Raw genomic sequence first — 22,275 nt, forward strand, 5'->3', positions numbered from 1 at the left:
CCTGTGTGTGAATGTATGTTTCATTTTTCTTTTATCTCATTTTAAAAATTATTTTTCAACATAATTCAAGTATAATTGAAGAAAAGTATATATTTAAGTTTACAAAATGATGGCCTCATAAATATACATTTATGAGATCACCACAAACTAATTAGCATTTATGGCCTCACATTGTTACCATTTTTTCTTTTTCTTATCATCCCCCCCACACCCACTTCACTGACAATCACCTGTTTGTTCTCTATATCTATGTCTCTGTATCTGTTTTACTATGTTTGTTCATTTGTTTTGTTTTTTTAATTCCATATATAAGTGATAACATACAGTATTTCTCTTTGTCAGACTTATTTTACTTAGCAAAATATCCTCTAGGTCCAGCTATGATGTCACAATGGCAAGATTTCATTTCCTTTTTGTGAATGAGTAATAATCCATTGTGTGTCTGTGTGTATATATATATATATATATATATATATATATATATATATATATATATACCATATTTTCTTTAACCATTTATTGGTCAATGGACAATTAGGTTGCTTTCATATCTTGGCTATTATAAATAATGTCTCAATGAACATAGGGGTGAATATGTGTTTTTATATTAGCATTTCAATACTCTGAAAAATACCCAGGAGTTGAATTTCTGGATTGTATGGTAGTTCTATTTTTAATTTTTTGAGGAATTACTTACTGTTTTCCATGTACAGTACATGGAAAATATACATTCCCACCAAAAGTGTGCTAGAGTTTTCTTTTCTCCACATCCTTGTCAATACTTTATATTTCTTGTCTTCTTGATGACAGTCCTTCTGGCAGGTGTGAGGTGATATCTTGTTGGGATTTTGATTTGCATTTCCATGATAATTAGTGATGATGAGCATCTTTTCAGGTGTCTGTATATCTTCTTCAGAAAAATGCCTATTTGGATCCTCTGCCCATTTTTTTTTTTTTTCGGTACACGGACCTCTCACTGTTGTGGCCTCTCCCGTTGTGAAGCACAGGCTTCAGATGTGCAGGCTCAGCGGCCATGGCTCACGGGCCCAGCCGCTCTGTGGCATGTGGGATCTTCCTGGACTGGGGCACAAACCCATGTCCCCTGCATCGACAGGCAGACTCTCAACCACTGCATCACCAGGGAAGCCCCCTCTGCCCATTTTTTAACTGGGTGGTTTTCTTTTGAGGTCGAGCTGTGTAAGTCCTTTGTGTATTTTATATACTAACTCCTCATCAGATACATCATTTGCAAATATCTTCTTCCATCCTAAATGTTGCCTTTTTGTTTTGTTGATAGTTTCCTTTGATGCCAAAAGCTTTTTAGTTTGATGTAGTCCCACTTGTTCTATTGTTTTTCTTTATTTTCCTTGTCTTGGGAGACAAATCCAAAAATATTACTAATACCAATGTCAAAGAATGTACTATCTATGTTTCCTTCTAGGATTTTTATTGTTTCAGGTCATACATTTAAGTCTTTAATCCATTCTGATTTTATTTTTGTGTATGGTGTGAGAAAGTAGCCCAATTTGATTCCTTTGCATATATATGTCTAGTTTTCTAAACACCATTTACTGAAGAGGCTGTCTTTTTCCCATTTATATTCTTACCTCTTTGTCATAGATTAATTGACCGTATAAGAGTCGATTCGTTTCTGAGTTCTATTCTGTTTCCTTGATGTAGATGCCTGTTTTTGTGCTAGTACAATACTGTTTTGATTAATATAGCTTTGTAGTATAGTTTGAAATCAGGGAGCATGGTACCTCCATCTATGTTCTTCTTTCTCAAAATTATTTTGACTATTCAAGGTCTTTCATGTTTCCATACAAATTTTAGAATTATTTGTTCTAGTTCTGTGAAAAAAAATGCCAGTGCTTTTTTATAGGTATTGCATTGAATATGTAGATTGCCTGGGGTAGTATCATCATTTTAACAATAGTAATTCTTCCAGTCCATGGATATGGTATATCTTCCTGTTTGTTTGTGTTGTCTTCAATTTCTTTCATCAAGGTTTTATAGTTTCCAGAATACAGGTCATTTAACACTTTGGTTAGATTTAGGCCTATGTATTTTATTACTTTGATGAAATTGTAAATGAGTTTATTTTCTTAATTTCTCTTTGAGATTGTTTCTTGTAAGTGTATTGAAACATGACAGATTCCTGTATATTAATTTTGTATCCTGAAACCTTACTGAATTCATTGATGAGTTCTGAATAGTATCATGTTGCTGTAGTTAGGACTTCCAATATTATGTTGAGTAAAGTGGTGAGAGTGGACATCCTTGTCTTGTTGCTGTTTTAGAGAAAATCCTTCTAGTTTTTCACTGTTGTGTATGATGTTTGCTATGGACATGTACATGACATTTATTATATTGAGTTATGTTCCTTCTTTTCCCACTTATTGAGAGTTTTTATCATATATGGATGTTGAATATTGTCAAGAGCCTTTGTGCATCTATTCAGATGATCAAAAGGCTTTTATTCTTCAACTTAAAAAAATTTATTTTAGGGCTTCCCTGGTGGCGCAGTGGTTGGGGGTCTGCCTGCCAATGCAGGGGACACGGGTTTGAGCCCTGGTCTGGGAAGATCCCACATGCCGCGGAGCAACTAGCCCTGTGAGCCACAAATACTGAGCCTGCGTGTCTGGAGCCTGTGCTCTGCAACGAGAGGCCGCGATAGTGACAGGCCTGCGCACTGCGATGAGGAGTGGCCCCCACTTGCCGCAACTAGAGAAAGCCCTCACACAGAAACGAAGAGCCAACACAGCCATGAATAAATAAATAAATAAATAAATAAATAAATAAATTATTTTATATTGTAGTATAGTTGATTAACAATATTGTGTTAGTTTCAGGTGTGCAGCAAAGTGATACAATTATACATAAACATGTATCTAGTATTTTTCAAATTTTTATCCCATTAGGATATTACAGAATATTGAGCAGTTTTCCCTGTGCTATACAGTAGGTCCTTATCAGTTTTCAATATAGCAGTATGAATGTCAATCCCAGCATCCCAATCTATCCCTCCCTACCCTCCCCTTCCTGCCTGGTAACAATAAGTTTGTTCTCTAAGTCTGTGAGTCTGTTTCTGTTTTGTAAATAAGTTCATTTGTATCATTTTTCTTTTGATTCCACACATAAGCAATATCATATGATATTTGTCTTTCTCTGTCTGACATACTTCACTTAGTATGATAACTTCCATGTCCATCCATGGAGATTATCTCTGGTGTCTCATTTTGTCTAACTTTCTGTGATTGCAGTTTTTGTTTTGCAGACTGCAGATTATAGTCCCTTTTGCTTCTGCTACCTGCCACCTGGGGGATGAGGCTGGTCTAAGGAGCTTGTGCAAACTTCCTAGTGGGAGGGACTTGTTCTTGCCCACTGGCGGGTGGAGCTGGTTCTTGTCCCTCTGGTAGGCAGGGCTGTGTCAAGGGGTGCATTTAGAGGTGGCTGTGAGCTCAGGAAGATTTTAGGCGGCCTGTCTGCTGAGGGGTGGTGTTGTGTTCCCACACTGTTGGTTGTTTGACCTGAGACGTCCCAGCACTGGAGTCACAGGCTGTAGGGTGGGGCTATATCTTGGTAAGAAAATGGCAGCTTCCAGAAGTACTCACACCAATGAGTACTCCCCAGAACTACTGCCACCAGTGTCTTTGTCCCCACAGTGGGCCACAGCCACCCCCCACCTCCCCAGGAGACCCTCCAATACAAGCAGACTTTCAGTCTGTGTGTGCCTTTAGATGTGAAGTGAGTCTCTTGTAAGCAGCATATATGTGTGTCTTGTTTTTGTATCCATTAAGCCACACTTTATGCCCTTTGATTGGGGCATTAAGTTCATTTACATTTAAGGTAATTATTGGTACTTATGGCATTTAGTTAATGTTTTTATTTTATATGTATTTCTTTTTTGTTCTTTTCTTCTTTTGCTCATTTCCCTTGTGATTTGATGACTATCTCTAATATTATGTTTGGATTCTTTTCTTTTTGTGTGTGCATTTATCACTTTAAGCTTGTTGTTACCATGAGGATTTTGTATACCAATATTTATTCATATGTGATTAAGTTGCTGATCTCTAAAGAATGAATGCATTTTAACAACACTGTATTTTTACTCCCCGTCCTCCATGTTTACTGTTTTTGACATCATATTTTACATCTTTTTGTTTATGTATTCATTAACTATATATTTATATTGTGTATATAGATTATTTTACTACTTTGTCTTTAACCTTCCTACTAGACTAGTAAATGCTTGATCTACTAACTTTACTACATTTTACTACCTTTACTGTCTTTACCAATGAGATTTTTTCTTTTGTACTTTTTATATTTCTACTGTGGCCTTTTTTTTTTTTCCACTTAGAAAAGTCCCTTTAACATTTCTTTAAACCTCGGTTTCATGGTGCTGAACTTTTTTAGCTTTTGTTTGTCTATAAAATTTTAATCTCTCCTTCAAATCTGAATGAAAGCCTTGCTGGGTAAATGTTCTTGGTTGTAGATTTTTTCCCTTTCATCACCTTAAATAAATCATGCCACTCCCTCCTGGCCTGCAGACTTTCTGCTAAAAAGTCAGCTAATAGCCTTATGGGAGTTCCCTCATATATAAGCTTTTTTTTTCCCTTGCTGCCTTTAATATTCTCTCTTTATCTTCAATTTTTGCAATTTTAATGACAATATGTCTTGGTGTGGTACTCTTGGGCTGATCCTGTTTGGGACTCTACTTTCTAGTCCTGGATATCTATTTTCTTTCCCAGGTTAGGAAATTTTTCAGCTATTATATCTTCAAAAATGTTCTCTGCCTTTTCTCTCTTCTCCTTCCGGGACCCCTATAATGTTAATGTTAGTAAGCTTGATGTTGTCCCAGAGGTCTCTTAAATGGTCCTCTTTTCCCTTATTATTATTATTTTTTTCTTTTCTTGGTCTATCTTCAGTGATTCCCACTACATTGTTCCTGATACATTTATCTGTATTATCTAATCTACTGTTAATTCCTTCTAGTTTATTTCTTATTTCATTTATTATATTATTCCACTCTGGTTCTTCTTTATATTTTTAACTCTTTGTTATAAACTTTTTTTTTTTTTTTTTTTTTTTTTTTTTGCGGTATGCGGGCCTCTTACTGCTGTGGCCTCTCCTGTTGTGGAGCACAGGCTCCAGACACGCAGGCTCAGCGGCCATGGCTCACGGGCCCAGCTGCTCTGCAGCATGTGGGATCCTCCCAGACCGGGGCACGAACCCACGTCCCCTGCATCAGCAGGTGGACTCCCAACCACTGAGCCACGAGGGAAGCCCCTTTGTTATAAACTTTTAACTTCTCACTCTGTTCATCCATTCTCTTCCCAATTTATTTGAGCATATTTGTGATCATTACCTTAAACTCTTTATTGGGTACATTGTTTATCTTCATGACACTTAATTCTTCTTCTAGGGTTTTTTCCTATTCCTTCTTTTAGAACAGATTTCTCTGTCACTTCATTTTGCCTAATTTGCTGTTTTTATTTTTATGTATTTGATAGGTTGGTTTCATTTTCTAATCTTGGAGAAGTTGCCTTTCTTGGCAACTATGTGTTTCAGCAGTGTACTCTCTTCTGGTCATCAGTTGCTCTAGGTATTTACCTTATGTGGGCTGTGTTGGCCTTTCTGTTGTAGTGGACTCACTACTGTAGGTATTCTGGTAGGTGTCACTGTTCCCCAGTCCAGTTTGTTTCTAGGCCCTGCCTTGTGCATTGACTGATGGCCACTGGTGGGCAGAGCTGGGATGGCCTGGAGACTTGGGGGTTCCAAGGTTAATGCTGGCCCACTGGTGGTTGCAGCCATGTCTAGGATGGCTGACTCTGGGTCTTGGAGTCCTAGATCTAGTGTTGGCCTGCTGGTGGGTGGGGCTGGTTTCTGAAATGGATGGCTACAGGTTTGGGGATTTCCTAAAACTGATGTATACCCACTTGTGAGTGGGGCCATATCCCAGGGCAACTGGCTGAGGGACCCAAGGTACTTGGAGCCAGGTTTTGCAGTCTCTGGATACAGGTTCCTGGGGGTCCTGGAGTTGGTGTTAGCCTACTGGTAGGCAGGACCAGTTTCTGACAAGGCTAGCTGTAGAGTCCAGCATGTCCAGAAGCTGGTGTCAACCCTTTGGTTGGCGGGCCCAAATCATGGCATAGCTGACTAAGGGGTCCAAAGTGTCCTCAAGTTGGTGTTGGCCCACTGTGGGTAGGACTGGGACTAATGGGTTTCCAGGGCTGGTGCCAGCCTGTTGGTAGCTGGGCTAGGTCCTGACATAGCAAACTACAGACCTGTGATATTCCAAATATTGGTGCCTGTCTGCTGATGGGTGAGGATGTGGCCCAAGGGACCCCAGGACTGGTACCTGCCCACTGATGGGTGAAGTTGGGTCCTGAGGTTTATGGCTGCAATGCTCTGGAAGTCGTGGAGTTGTTGTCAGTCTGAGAGTGGGCAGAGCCAAGGCCCAGGGCTTCCTGATGCCTGCCCAATTGTAGGTGAGACTGGTCCCAGGACTAGTGCTGCTGCACTGGTGGTTAAGGCTGGGTCCTTGGGCCTTCAGGTGGACAAGTCTCGGTCCTAGGTCAGCTGGGGGCTCAGAGGATCTTAAAGCAGCCAGTCAGTTGGTGGGTGGGGCCATGTCTCCACCTGACTAAATGCTTGGCTTGATGCATGCCAGTACTGGTGCTGACAGGCTGGTGGTTGGGGCTAGGTTCTGACTCTAATAAGCTAGAGGGAGGATTCCAAAATGGCACTTGCTGGCAATAGTGTCCTCATTGTAGAACAAGCTCTCAAAAACTGCTGCCACTAGTGTCTATGTCCTCAGGGAGAGTCCCAGTTGCTTCCTACCTCCCCAGGTAGGTCCAAGATTAGTGAATGGGTCTCACCCAGGCTCCTTTCAAATTGCTACATCTGCAGTGGGTCTCATAGCTTGTGAGATTTTCCATGAGCTATTTGAAAGTGGAGTCTTTATTACCTACAGCCCTCTGGTTCTTCTACTCAAGTCTCGCTGACCTTCACAGCTAGATGATCTGGGTTCTTATCTTCCTGGTAAAGGAACCCTAGTCTTGGGAGACCCATGTGGGGCTCAGAACCCTTGCTCTTGCAAGGAACCTCTGCAATGTGATTAACCTCCTGTTTGTGGGTCCCCTCCTCAAGGGTTTGGATCTTGACTATTCCACATCTCCACTCCTCTTACCCATCTCATTTGGTTACTTTTTTGTATTTTAGTCATGGACAAGTTTTTTGCTGATCTTCAGATCATTCTCATACATAGTTGCCCTTTAAATAGTCATAATTTCAGTGTGCCCATAGGAGGATGTGAACTCAGGGTCTTCCTACTCTGCCATCTTGGTCACACCCCTGTTTTCATTTAACTTGACTAAGGATTTCTAAGTGGATTGCAGAATATATGGAAACCACTACACTATTTTTCACAGTGCATGTGCCATTTTGCACTCATACTGTCAACATATGAGAGTTTTACCTCCTTTCCAGAATTTCAAGTTTTGAGGTTTTTTAATATGTTTTAATTGTATCCATTGTTTTTTTAATTTTTCATTTCTCTGATGGTGCACAATGTTGAGTAACATATCATGTAGTAGATATGTGTATATTTTCCTTGGTGAAGTCTCCATTCAAATATTTGCCCCATTTTCTTACATATATATTCTAATTTCATAAGTCGTTAAAGTTCTTTCTATTTTCTGGATACTGGTTTTTTTTTAAAATATATATGCTAAATATACATTTGTTAAATATGTATATATTTTTAAAATATGTATTCATGTATTTGTTAGCTATATATATATTCTCTCAGTCTAGCTTCTGTTTTTATACTTTTAACTGAGTCTTTCTAAGAGAAAATGTTTAATTTTGATCAATGTTTTCTTTTTGCTTATGATTTTTTACCTAAGATATTTTTGCCCAAGCTGAAGTCACACTGTTCATGTCCTATATTTTCCTTTGAAGTTCAGAAATTTTGGATTTTAATTTAGCCTATGATCCACTGCAGGTTAATTATTTCAATATGTTGAATGTATGGGTCAAGATTAATTTTTGTTCATAGGGCTATATAGTTATTTCTATACTATTTATTTATGCATTGAATTGCCTTAACATCTTTATCAAAAATCAATTGATGACATATGAGTCTATTTCTGAAGACTATCAAAATACATTGAATAATTTGTCTACCATTTTGATAATAACACACTTCTGCACATTGAATAAATCTCCAAATTTGCCCTTGTTTTTCAAAATTATGTAAGTTCTCCTTGTTCAGTTGCTTTGCCACATAAATTCTGTAATTTACCTGTCAATGCCTATAGAGATCCGGCTGGGAGATTGACTGCTCATATTCTCCAACATGTCTGCCTGACCAACAAGAGAATCTCTCTCTAGCCTCCTTCCATGCCTTCATTTTGTCTCAAGCAGCAAATGGAAATGTGAGAAAAAGAGTTCACGAGTGAATGTGAACTTCTTTTTTGGTGGAAATCTCAGGGTTGCTATATTATCACACCAGTCTATAATTTGCATTGTGATAGTCATTTCAATTTTACGTTATTTCTTTTCACCCACTTTTTTGTAAGACTGTCCCTTCATCCTATTCTCTGCCACAGGTGAAACAGTCATCATGTCTTGTCTTCCCTACATGGAGGACTGCCTTCCTTGGATTGCTGGTTACCCATTGCCCTGGGATATTGTCTCTCTGATGTACTCAAGGTAAGTTATAATTTAGGGGTACATATGTATTTTTCTCATTATTAAGAATAAACATTCTTATATGTAAACATTCTAAAAGAATGGATTTAGTTATCAACATGATAAACCTGCCAAGTGTAAGTACAAAAGCAATGCCATTATTGACTGACACTAATTATTTTCATAAAAGACACATGCAACTGAAATAATTATAGTTAACACTAGTTGTATAAACAGAAGGATATTGATATTTTAAGAAGCAGCAACCAGGAGCCAATTTGAGAGGGAGTAAATGGACAACCTAGAAGAAATGGACAAATTCTTAGAAAGGTACAATCTCCCAAGACTGAACCAGGAAGAATGGAAAATATGAACAAACCAAGTACCAATAATGGAATTGAATCAGTAAATTAAAACCTCTTAACAAACAAAAGTCCAGGACTAGATGGCTTCACAAGTAAATTCTACCAAACATCTACAGAAGAGTTAAAACCTATCTTTCTGAAACTATTCCAAAAAAATTGCAGAGGAAGGAGCACTTCTCAACTCATTTTATGAGGCCAGTATAACACTGGTACAAACATGAGAGAAATATTTCACAAAAAAAGAAAATTAGATTCTAGTATTACTGATGAACATAGATGTAAAAATCCTCAACAAAATACTAGGAAACCAAATACAGCAATATTAAAAGGATCATATACCATGATCAAGTGGAATTTAACCCAGGGATGAAAGGATTTTTCAATATCCACAAATCAATGTGATAACCACATTAAAAAATTGAAAGATAAAAACTATATGATCATCTCAATACCTGAAGAAAGAGCTTTATACAAAATCCAACATCCATTTATAATAAAATCTCTGCAGAAAATGGGCAAAGAGGGAACATACCTCAACATAATAAAGACCCTATATGACAAACCCACCACTAACATCATACTCAGTGGTGAAAAGCTGAAAGCATTTCCTCTATGATCAAGAGCAATACAAGGATGCCCAGTCTCACCACTTTTATTGAACATAGTGTTAGAAGTCCTAACTCAGCAATTAGACAAGGAATAGTAATAAATGCAATCCAACATGGAAAAGAAGTAAATTGTCACTGTTTGCAAATGACATGATACCATAAATAGAAAATCCTAAAGATATCACCAGAAAAATACCTGCATTCCTCAACGAACTCAGTAAAGTTGCAGGACACAAAATTAATTTATAGAAATCTGTTGCATTTCCATACACTAATGACAAACTATTGGAAAGAGAAATAAAGGAAACAATCTCATTTACCACTGCATCAAGAAGAATAAAATAACTAGAAATAAACTTACCTAAGGAGGTAAAAGACCTGTACTTGGAAAACTATAAGGCCCTGATGAAAGTAATTGAAGATAACACAAACAGATGGAAGGATATACTATGTTCTCGGATTGGAAGAATCAATATTGTTAAAATGACCATACTACCCAAGGCAAGCTACAGACTCAATGCAATCCCTATCTATTACCAATGACATTTTTCTCAGAACTAGAACAAATAATTTTAAAATTTGTATGGAAACACAAGAGACCCTGAATAACCAAAATAGTCTTGTGAAACCAACACAGAGCTGGAGGAATCATACTCCCTGACTTCAGACTATACTACAAAACTACAGTAATCAAAACAGTATGGTACTGGCACAGAAACAAACACATAGATCAATGGAACAGAATAGAGAGCCCAGAAATAAATCCATGCAGTTTTGATCAATTAATTTATGACAAAGGAGCCAAGAATATAAAATAGAGAAAAGATATTCTCTTCAACACGTGCTGCTGGGATCACTGGACAGCTACATGTGAAAGAATGAAATTAAAACATTCTCCAACACCATATAAAAAATAAACTCTAAATTGATTAAAAGTTTAAACATAAGAGTGGATCCAGTAAAACTCCTAGAGGAAAACATAGGCAGAGCACACTTTGACAGAAATTGTAGCAATAATTTTTTTGGATCCATCTCCTAAAACTAAGGAAATAAAAGCAAAAATAAACAAATGGTACCTCATTACATTTAAAAGCTTTTTCAAAGTATAGAAAACTATCAACAAAATGAAAAGGCAACCTACTAAATGCAAGAAAATATTTGCAAATGAAATGACCAATAAAGGGTTAATATCCACTATATAAATAGCTCAAAGAACTCAACATCAAAAACACAAATGAGCATTTGTGTTTATAATGAGCATTTTTCCAGAGACGAAATGTTAATGGCCTACTGACACATGAAAAGATGCTTATCATCACTTTTCATCAGGGAAATGCAAATCAAAATCACAATGAGATATCACCACATACATGTCAGAATGGCTATCATCAAAAAGAATACAAATAACAAATCTTGGTGAGGATGTGGAGAAAAGGGAACCCTTGTACACTGTTGATAGGAAGATAAATTTGTGCAGCCTCTGTGGAAAACAGTATGGAAGTTTCTCAAAAAAACAAAAAAATAGAACTACCCTATGACCCAGCAATTCCACTCCTGGGTGTATATCTAAAAAAATAAAAACACTAATTCTTAAAGACACATGCACCCCAGTGTTCATAGCATTATTTGCATTTGCTAAGATCTGGAAGCAGCCTAATCATCCACCAACAGATGAATGGATAAATAAGCTGTGGTATACATATACACAATGCAATACTACTCAGCCATAAAAATAGAATAAAAATTTGCCATTTCCAGCAACATGAATGGACTTGGAGGGTATTATGTTAAGTGAATTAAGTCAGACAGAAAAAGACCTATACCATATGATATCACATATGTGTAATCTACAAAATACCGCAAACTATTTAATATAGCACAAAAGAATCAGACTCACATATATAGAGAACAAACTAGTGGTTACTAGTGGGGAGTGGGAAGAGGGATGGGACAATATAGGGGTAAAGGAATAAGAGGTTGAAACTATTTTGTATAAAGCAAGCTACAAGGTTATATTGTACAACATGGGAAATATAGTCAATACTTTATAATAACTATAAAAGGAACATAACATCTAAAAAGTGAGTTGTTATATTGTACACCTGTAACTTATATAATATTGTATATTCACTATACTTTAAAAAAAACAGTAAAAAAAATGTCTCTTGGAGTTGAATATAGATTGACACAGCTATATCTTAGAGAACTTACACAGTTTGTTACATGGAGAGTATGCAAAATGACGTGTAGGAAATTACTTATAAGGACGGACCTAAATTAAGAGGCATGTAATATAAATTTAATGGGTACCAAAGTAGTAAACTAGATATTCTTGATACTTCTCAGTAAAATATCCCTAAAGATAAATCAAAATACAGTTAATTGCTTATGAAGTTTGACTGGACATATCTTTTTTCATTAGCCAAAAAAAGGCTTAGAAGTACCTAGGTCTATAAAATATGTAAAGTTATACAAATTCTATTTCTCTTCACAAATTCTATTCTTGTCAAAATAGGGGAAAGTGTTGTATAAGGTTGACAACTGTGATGCTGCTCTCCAATTGGGAATTGAGAAAATATTTTTCTTAAACTATCCAGATGGCTTCTCAGCAATTCCGTCTTAAAAGTTCCCATAATTTCCTGTTTCTTTATCTCTAGTCAAGAAATTGTGACTTTAAATTTAATGAAATATTTTAATACAATATTGCAACTTTCCTTTTGCCTAAGAAATGGAAATGTATTGGCAAACAATAAAAATACCCTTATTGTCTAGATCTACATGTCTATCTTTTATGCCTAGTTTCTTTTCTTGAAATGTAGTTGATATAAATCAGATACATTTTTCAATTTTTAAAATTTGATAGAATAAACACTAGATAGACATTTAAGGATAGAAAGATCATACATGGAACTAGTATGATGTTTTAATTAGCATCAATTTCAATTAATTTAATATTATTTAATAAAACATTTTATGTAGATAGAGCTTATTTTACAGATGTCTTGTATACCACATATATCTAATCCTAATGATATCAATTTGATTTATACATTTATTTTCCAAAGAAGTCAGTGATTTATTTAAAGTCCCTCAGCTTGGAAAGGATGGAGACAGCTTTAGGAATAGTGATGCAGGGTCTAAAATTATAAGGTAATGAGCTGCAAAGAGACAAGCAAAAGTTAAATGAACAAAGATGGTTTGAGACAAATGAGTTTAAGATGGGTGATTTTAACACAGTAGGCAAAACACTGTGCCACTGTAGAACATCCTTATTAAAATCAGATTGCCCATAGCTTGTCCTTCTAAGTATATTTATGCTAAGCTAACCATGTAATATTATTTTAAATAAGACAGATGAACAAATTAAAATGAAAAAAATACTTTAATTTATATGAAGTACAAATTTAAAACTTAATCTGACAATCATTATAAGCACCTAACCTTTAGTGTTCCTTAAATATTAAATAGTTTTGGTGCATAGACTCATAAGAAAAGATATGCCTGTTTATTTATTTTATTCACAGTTCAAATTTTCAATTTCATTTTGTGCACAGTGAACTCAGATAGTTCCAAATTTTGTTAGTGCTTCTAAGTTATTTTTATGGAGATGTAATTTTGTCAAAAATTGTATTTCATCAGAGTGGAGAATAATTTATAAGTGAATTTTGCAGACGTGTGTTTGTGTGTATATATATATATATATATATATATATATATATATATATATATATATTTCTGTGTATGTGTAGCTAACTATCTTGGGTATATTTGTCTACAGAAATCTCCTCACTCATAATAATGGTAATTTGATAGACTTTTAAAAATCTGTTGAACACATGCACGTTTTATTTTGTTAATCTTTAAATGTTTGATTTAATAATGGTAGGTTTCAATGAAGATATCTTCAAAGTTAACCTAGAGCCATAAGGTAAATAAAACTTATCAGAGACATATGTACATTCTGGAAGGAAGAGTGGTTTCCTGGCAGAAATTGTAAACTGTAACTGAAAGGGCATACTTTGGACTTGGTTTCAACACTTACTAACTTCAAGATTCTAATTAAGTTATGTAGTTTCTCAGTACTACAATTATCTCTTTAAAAAATAAACAAGGTGAATTTTTATGTTGTATAGTTTTTATAATATGTGTAATGTGTGTTTGAGCTGGGTCTTCTTCCTTCCAGCTCAAAAATCATTTGATTGTATTACAAATACATGATGACTGGCACAGGATTTGTTAAGAGTACTTGGTTTTCATTTAAAACGTGAATTTTTCAAATGTCAATAAGATTTAATTATACTAGTGTATATATATTCTCAATTGGAATTATTTAGAAAAATGATACAAAATAAAATATGTTTTTATGTAGGTATTAGATATACTGTCATTACACTAATGAGAACTATTTCAGTTCAAAGAAAGTACATCTGTGTTTTTTTTCATATAAAATATTAAGTATGGCTGTGTTCTAAAATATTAAAGAAGTCTTCTGTTCCTTATAATAAAAATTATAAAATTACATTTAGCCCTATAAGAATTCACTTTTGAGCATAAAATATTATAATTTGATTTTTAATCACTGTCATATATTTACATGGAAATTACTTTTTAACATTGGTGGCTAGAAAGAAAGCAATGACATTGTTATAAAAGTCCAACTTTTATTGCTTTTATCTTTAAGAAAAAAAGTGATGTCCTTAATTGTTGTTATCATAATACATGTACTAACATTGTATTTTTGCTATCAGTTTCTAGGCCATAATAAGTATGAATAAGCGCTGACACAACTTTGAAGATACCATTCCAAATGTCCTGCTTGTGAGAAATTCATCATACTGTCTAACACTTAGCAGTGAAAGTAATTCAAGGACAATTGACTCTGTACTAGCACTTCATCATTTCAAAAAAGTTACAGCCAAAGGATAGTTTTTAATTGTTTATATGATATAGGACTTAATTGTCCCCTTACTCTGCACCTAGGAAGAACAGAGTAAACTTAAGAACACTGCAAAAGAAGATGCTAGGAAATTCAAATGATTTCTATAATGGGTAATGATGCTTGGACATCAGATAAATAAGGAATATAAATTTTCTTTTATATCTTAAGTCATAATCTGAATGTAGGTTTTCCAAATTTCGGTTGAAACAACAGTCTTTGAACTATGAAGTTTAGGAAGAATACAATTGTGTGTTAACATTGATGGGAGAATAGCAGGTACAAATTGAATGACTCTCTAAACTATGTTCTCTGTCTTTGTTGCACATTTATATGGAGGAGAAGGTACTGAATTCCTACAGGGAAGCACTAATGAAAAGTAACACAGACAGAAATAGCTTGCCTCCAGCTAGACTAATGGCAAGGTCAGATTACATCAATTAAATCAGGAACTCTCTAAGATAAGGTTCACTAACACACTCAGGGATTTTCTTTTCCCAAGATAAATGTTCCCTTTTATAAATAGAGGAATTTCATTGTAGTGCTACATCAGTAACAAAGTAAGGTGAAAAACAGTAAAGGAAAACTAGGACAGCAATACATATATATATATATGTATTATACTATACATATGTTTGTAAAATGGCATTTGAAGGAAGCTAAAATGTAGCATAGTCTAAACTTTTTAATAAATATACCATTGTATTTATTGATATCATTATGGAATTTCCAGCAATAGTTGTTTTTTTTGTTTGTTTTTCTCTTCTGAAAAATTATAATAAGAAAATGATTCTAAATCTTTTCCAGGAAAGTATAATTAACATTATTTAACATACAGAAATCTGTATATATTTAATTTGTACACCTGTGAAGCCATCCCCACAATCTATGCCATACAGATATTCATTACCTCCAAATGTTTCTTTCTGCTCTGTTTATTTGTTCCTTATTATAATTCTGTAATAAGAACACAACATATGATCTATATCCTTAGAAAAATTTTAAGTATATAATACAGTACTGTTAACTATAGGCAATATACTATACAGTAGACCTCTAGAGATTATTCATTTTGCACAACTGAAACCTTGTACCCTTTGCCTAATACTTCACTTCTTCCCCTGTTCCCAGCCCCTGGCAAACACTATTCTACCCTCTGCTTCTATGAGTTTGACCATTTTAGATATTTTATGTAAGTGGTATCATGTAGTACTTGTCTTTCCATGTCTGGCTCATTTCTCTCAGCATAATGTCCTCTAGGTTCATCCAGAGTTGTCACAAATGGCAGGATTTCCTTCTTTTTTGTGGTTGAATTAAATTTCATTGTATGTATACACAACATTTTCTTTACTCATTCTTTTGTGAATGAACATTTAGGTTGCTTCCATGTTTTGGCTATTATGAATAATGCTGCAATGAACTCTGAAGTGCAGATAGTTGAGTTTTATTTTTGCCTGAAAAACATTTATTAATTTTGAGAGTATTATAACCAGTCATTTAAAAAATGTATTTTTCTTTTTCAGTATTATTTTCAATTAATTATATATGTATATATAATTAATACATTAATCACTTGAGATGTACTCTACATAGTTTAGAAATAGAGTGTAGACAAAAGTGGTAGCTCTACATGGAAAATGAGTTTTAGCAGTAAATATATATGTATATATATATATATATATATATATATATATATATATATATATATTTACTTGAATACTATTTTTCTTAAATAATTTAAGAACATTGTTTTTATAATATGGGATATTAAGAAGATTTCTAACAATTATTTCTTATTAATAAACCTTTATTAACTGCCTACTGCATGCAAAACTTTTTGGTTGGTAAGCAATACTGAAGAAATGAAGATGAACTTTACAGGGACGGGGCATCATATAGCATAGAAAGTAATGAGCAAAAGAGAAAAGCACACAAGTAACTGTTCTACAAAAATGATGCAGAGGATTGAAGGTGAAAGAATTGTTGGAAGTAATTATTTTCAATGAAATCATTTGTGAGCAAATGTATCCAATTAAATAAAAATTTCTATGCATTTGAAGCCTAGAATATGATGTTCCAGCATTGTCATACTAGAGTATGGAGAGATAACCAATGAAGTCTTCAGTGTACAACACTAGGAAAATAGGAATTTTAATTAGGAAAAAATTTGTCTATATGTATACAATGAAAGGGAAGTTATAGATGCTTAGAGATTTAAATAATACATCTAAATTCATGACTACAGAGAAGAGATATGATCATCAAAACAAAGTTTCAATTATAATCTTCTCTTTCTTCATGGGTTTGTATAGCTTTTTTCATAGCTTTATATATGTTCAGTGTATAAATAAATGAATTTTGAATCTCAATCTCTAATCTAAGAACTTCACTTCTCTATCATAGTAACTAAGATTTTTTTAAACTGATATTGTCTTCAGCAAAAAAATTGCAAACTATGTCAATCTTGCTTTAAATTGACTCCAAGACAATTAAAATTTTTAGATGTTAGAATTGCATTTATTTGAAACTACGACAATTTAGATTAATAATTTTCATTATTCGTGAATTTGATAAGTGTTACTTACTTCCCATTACCATAATTGTGTATATAGGCATATATACACACACTCACAAAAAATTATTTACTTATTTTTTAATTTTCTTTGTTCTCAATTTATTTTTGCATCATTACTCTGACTTCTCCATTTATTTTTCTCCATGTAAAATTTCTTCAGAAGAGTAGATGTCTTGACATTTTTACAATTTCAAAAGTAACTACATATAATTTTTTAGATAATTCCCCTAATTCTGTTAATTCCCCTAATTCTCTTGGCTTAACCTGAGTCACATACTTGGCATTGTCACCATGCTTTTGTACATATTGCTATGAATTCTCAAAATGCCTTTAATTTCATTCCATTTTATCAGACTTAATGTTACTCCAGTTACAGCTTGGCTGTTATCTCCTCTGCTGGGCATTTCTTGAATCCCTGTGCTGTGTTAGATGTGCATTTATAGTCCAATATTTTACCATATATCAATGTCTATTTAACACTATTTGTATGACTTTCCTGGACCACAAGCTAATATAGGGCAGGCACTTTGGCTTATTTATCATTTTAGTTTCAGAGCCTAATATATTGCTAGAGGCATAGCAGGTGCAAAACAATTGTTTATAAAATAACTGGCTATATTAATCAGTAATAATTAGGATTTATTTATAAATTTCTCTATAGTTTATGTAGAATCTGTCAACAACACTTGTTTAACAATATATCTCCTTACTCTTGAATCCAGCTGGCATCTTTCTAAAATATATTCTATTCCCTTATGCTTGTAATTACTCCATTTAATTTTCAACTGTGTTTTCTTGTTTAAGGACCTTTTTTCTAATCTATCATATACACTGCATTCACAATAACTTCTCTTGAATGCTGAAGGTTTTACAAATTGTGTTCAGCTGCAGACCTCTGTGCCATCCTAAAGATTTTATTTTCTCTCTGAATGAGGTAATAATTTTCTTCTGAAGGAAGATATTGGAGGTTTTAAGCAATAATCATCCCTGATTTAAGATTCAAAAGACTCATGCAAGTTATAGAAATGCATACTATGGCAGGACACAAGTGTGTTAGAGAAGAATATTTTTAGGATGTTATTTTAATAAGCCAGGCAAGATATCATACTGGGTTAGACCAGGGTGATAGCTGAGAAAGTCCAAGAAATGTATGTATATATATATATATATATATATATATATATATATATATATATATATATTAGTATATCTAGCTTTGGAAATTAGAAGTAAAATAGTAACAGGATGTTCTTAGTGTTTGTGACATACATAGTTAATGACCAAACCATCATCTAACTTACCCTCCTTTCTTTAATAGAATCATATTTTTTCTGGGAGTATCAACTAAGAAAGTTCCTACTCATCCTTGAAAATATGATGACTATTGATCATATTAGTAGCCACTAGGGAAATAAAAATTTCCACTATAAACTATTAGAATAAAAATAAAATAAAATAAAAGCCTAACAAACAACGTGCTAGTGAGGATTCAGAACAGCTGGAACTATCTATCATACACTACTTAAAAAACAGTTTGGCAGGTTTTTTTTTAATTTTGAATATATACTTACTACATGACCCACTAATCCAACTCATAGGTGTTTACTCAAGAGAAATAAAGCTTAACTTCCCATAAATATAGATAGATAGAGAGATAGATTTTCTACTTTTTAAATAATCAGCAAAAAATGGGAACAACCCAAATATTCTTCAACTGGTTATTGATAAAGAAAAGGAGGAATATTTATATAAGGAAATAATAGGTAGCAATAAAAAGTAATTAACTGCCTATACAAGAAGTCTCAAATGCCATATTCTGAGTGAAAAAAGCCAACGACAATTATGGAGCTTCCTTAAAAAACTAAACATAGAAATACCATATGACCCAGCAATCCCAGTACTGGGCATATACTCTGAGAAAACCATAATTCAAAAAGTGTCATGTACCACAATGTTCATTTCAGCTCTATTTACAATAGCCAGGACATGGAAGCAACCTAAGTGTCCATCGACAGATGAATGGATAAAGAAGATGTGGCACATATATACAGTGGAATATTACTCAGCCATAAAAAGAAACGAAATTGAGTTATTTCTGGTGAGGTGGGTGGACATAGAGTCTGTCATACAGAGTGAAGTAAGTCAGAAAGAGAAAAACAAATACCGTATGCTAACACATATATACAGAATCTTAAAAAAAAAAAAAAGGTTCTGAAGAACCTAGGGGCAGGACAGGTATAAAGACACAGAAGTAGAGAATGGACTTGAGGACATGGGGAGGGTGAAGGGTAAGCTGGGATGAAGTGAGAAAGTGTCATGGACTTATATATAATACCAAATGTAAAATAGATAGCTAATGGGAAGCAGTCGCATAGCACAGGGAGATCAGCTCTGTGCTTTGTGACCACCTAGAAAGATAAGATAGGGAGGGTGAGAGGGAGATGCAAGAGGGAGGAGATATGGAGATGTATGCAAATGTATAGCTGATTCACTATGTTATAAAGCAGAAACTAACACTCCATTGTAAAGCAATTATACTCCAATAAAGACGTTAAAAATTAATTAATTAATTTTTTAAAAAACCAAGTTCAAAAGGTATATAAAGTGGGACCTATATGGGAATCTCCCCAAAACAAAAGTGGATGAGAAGGCACTAGATCAGTGTTTTCAGGGCTCCAGGTGGGGAAATGGATTGACTACAAAGGAGCTCAGGTAAACTATTTACTGTAATAGGAAAGTTTTATATCTTGATTATGGCAGCCACTACATGACTATATGCATTTGTTAAAATGAATAGAACTATACTTTATAAAGGACAAATATTATGGAATATATATTACCCACTTCAAACTTCTGAATCCACACATTAAATTATAAGAAATCAGTCCCGATTTTTGTATAGGCAACCATTATCCTGGTGGATAGAAAAAGGTAAGTAAATATTGATGAGAATGGCTGTGTATGATTGTCTACATGGCATGTTATTAAAAATCTTTATATATTACTGAACGTTGTCAGACTTCTGAGAACCTTGTGGGTTATACATTTTAAAATTAGAGATATTTTACCAAATACACATTGTAATTATATTATCATTTTTTAGATATTTTAAACCCATAGTTTTAATTGCCAGTTACATAGGAAATCTCTTAAAGTCTGTATAGCTCTTTGTTCCAGAGTACAATTTATGAAGTTATTATGGCATTAGGGAGTTCCTTCATCTATTAGAGAAATCTTATTAAAGTACTGACATTCACAAAAACATTTTTTTTTACTATTGGTCTGAAATAATACCTACTGATCTTCTGCCCCCATAGAATAAGTGCCTTTACACACACACATTCTCTCTCTCCCTCTCTTTCTCTGTCTCAGTAGATCAAAGATTAAGAATATAAGAATACAGTAGATCTTACCTTAGATTCTCAATGTCTTTTATACTTACCTGGGCCCATTATTAAGCAAAATAGTGTCTATTGATCATGGAATCTGGAAATATTTTAAAAAGAAACAATTAGATGGTCAGAGTTTAGATTATCTAGGCAGAATTAAGGACTTAAAAACTATTTCTGATCTTCTAAAAAACACATTTCTAGTTAATTAATATTTTCATCTGTTAAAGTACATGTATGGTATTCTTTTTCTTTTAAATAATGTTACATATACAAAAGCATTTCTTATCCTCCCATCCAATGATCTTAAAAACCATTGCCCTTGCATTGGGCTGCACCTTTTGAGGTAGACTCACATGAAGCATGAGTTATACCTTAAATATTACATAATATTTATTATTCTCATTTGCTTTTGCTATCACTTATATAATAAAATATCATTCTGTCTTGGAATTTTGAAAAGTTCAATTGTAGACTATTTTACTTCGTAAAGTTTTTAATATTAATGTCTCATGTCTGTGATTTGTAGACTATTGTTTATATATGTTGTTGAGGTTGGCATTTCCTGATTTTCTATTTTTACAAAAATATTTGGAGGTAACATAGACAGTGTGACATCTTGTCTCTAAAGTTCTTTCAAATATGTCATTTTAAATGAATAATGTTTGAATAAATGAGCAAATCTTTTCTTCAACATCATTTATATAATAATTTAAAAGAAAATTTTAATAAAAATTCATCATCAATCTTTAAAACACACAGAATTAAATCAGTGTCTGACAGTAGCCTGATGATATTTAATTTTATCCTCTTTGTTCCTATTGCCTACGTTTTGAAATTTTGTTTCATGTAAAGTTTGGATTTTCAAGTCAGTACTTTTAATTCCAAAAGTAAAAATAGGTATTAGTCCCATTAGAACTCAATTTTCAATTATTTTCTGGTGCATTAACTATAACAGCAACGGAAGTGACAGTGTCTACTCCTTCTCCATCGTGCTTCTGCTCTTCTCCTTCTAAATCTTTAAGGTTTACTGATTTGATAGTAAAACTTTAGATGACTAATAAAATAAAAACTGTAATGGGGGAAACGATTCATGTATTATTTTTAATTTATATTCATAGTTATGTTTAACTTGCTTATTTTGGTTTCTAAAAGAACCACATTAACATCTTCTTAGTATAAGAGGAAATTTTTTTGCCACTTTGCCTTGTAAATATATTTTACATTGTTATATTAGGCCATAATGTAGTCAGAAATTGTTCGAATATTAGAGGAATCTTAAATAAGTCCTCTGGCTTAGATATTGCGTTTGATCCTTATGTGCAGAGAAGAATACATGTAACAAATTGTTTATGTTACAAAGAGAGGGGTTAGATTATATGCCACATTATTTTCTGAAATATTTACTGATTTATTTTTTCTGGGAGTTTACAGCTATACAATTTATCTACAGAGGAAAATAACGATAACAGGTGTTAAAAAGAGCCTTGTATGCAAGAAGAATATTTACTTTCAAATAAATTGTTTTTACTATCTAATAGGTTAATCAAGTTTAATATTGTAGGAAAATGAATACTATCTGAAGACAGAAGTAACTAAATCCTTATGAATTATCGGTGGTCTTAGTGAACATTTTCAGTGCAGAGAGGCCTATACTCAAGTTATGCTTTGTAAACCAAGGAGTCTCATTTTTATTTTAACA

The sequence above is a fragment of the Mesoplodon mirus genome (assembly GCF_964341445.2).
Source record: "Mesoplodon mirus genome assembly, chromosome: 17".
Taxonomy (NCBI): domain Eukaryota; kingdom Metazoa; phylum Chordata; class Mammalia; order Artiodactyla; family Ziphiidae; genus Mesoplodon; species Mesoplodon mirus.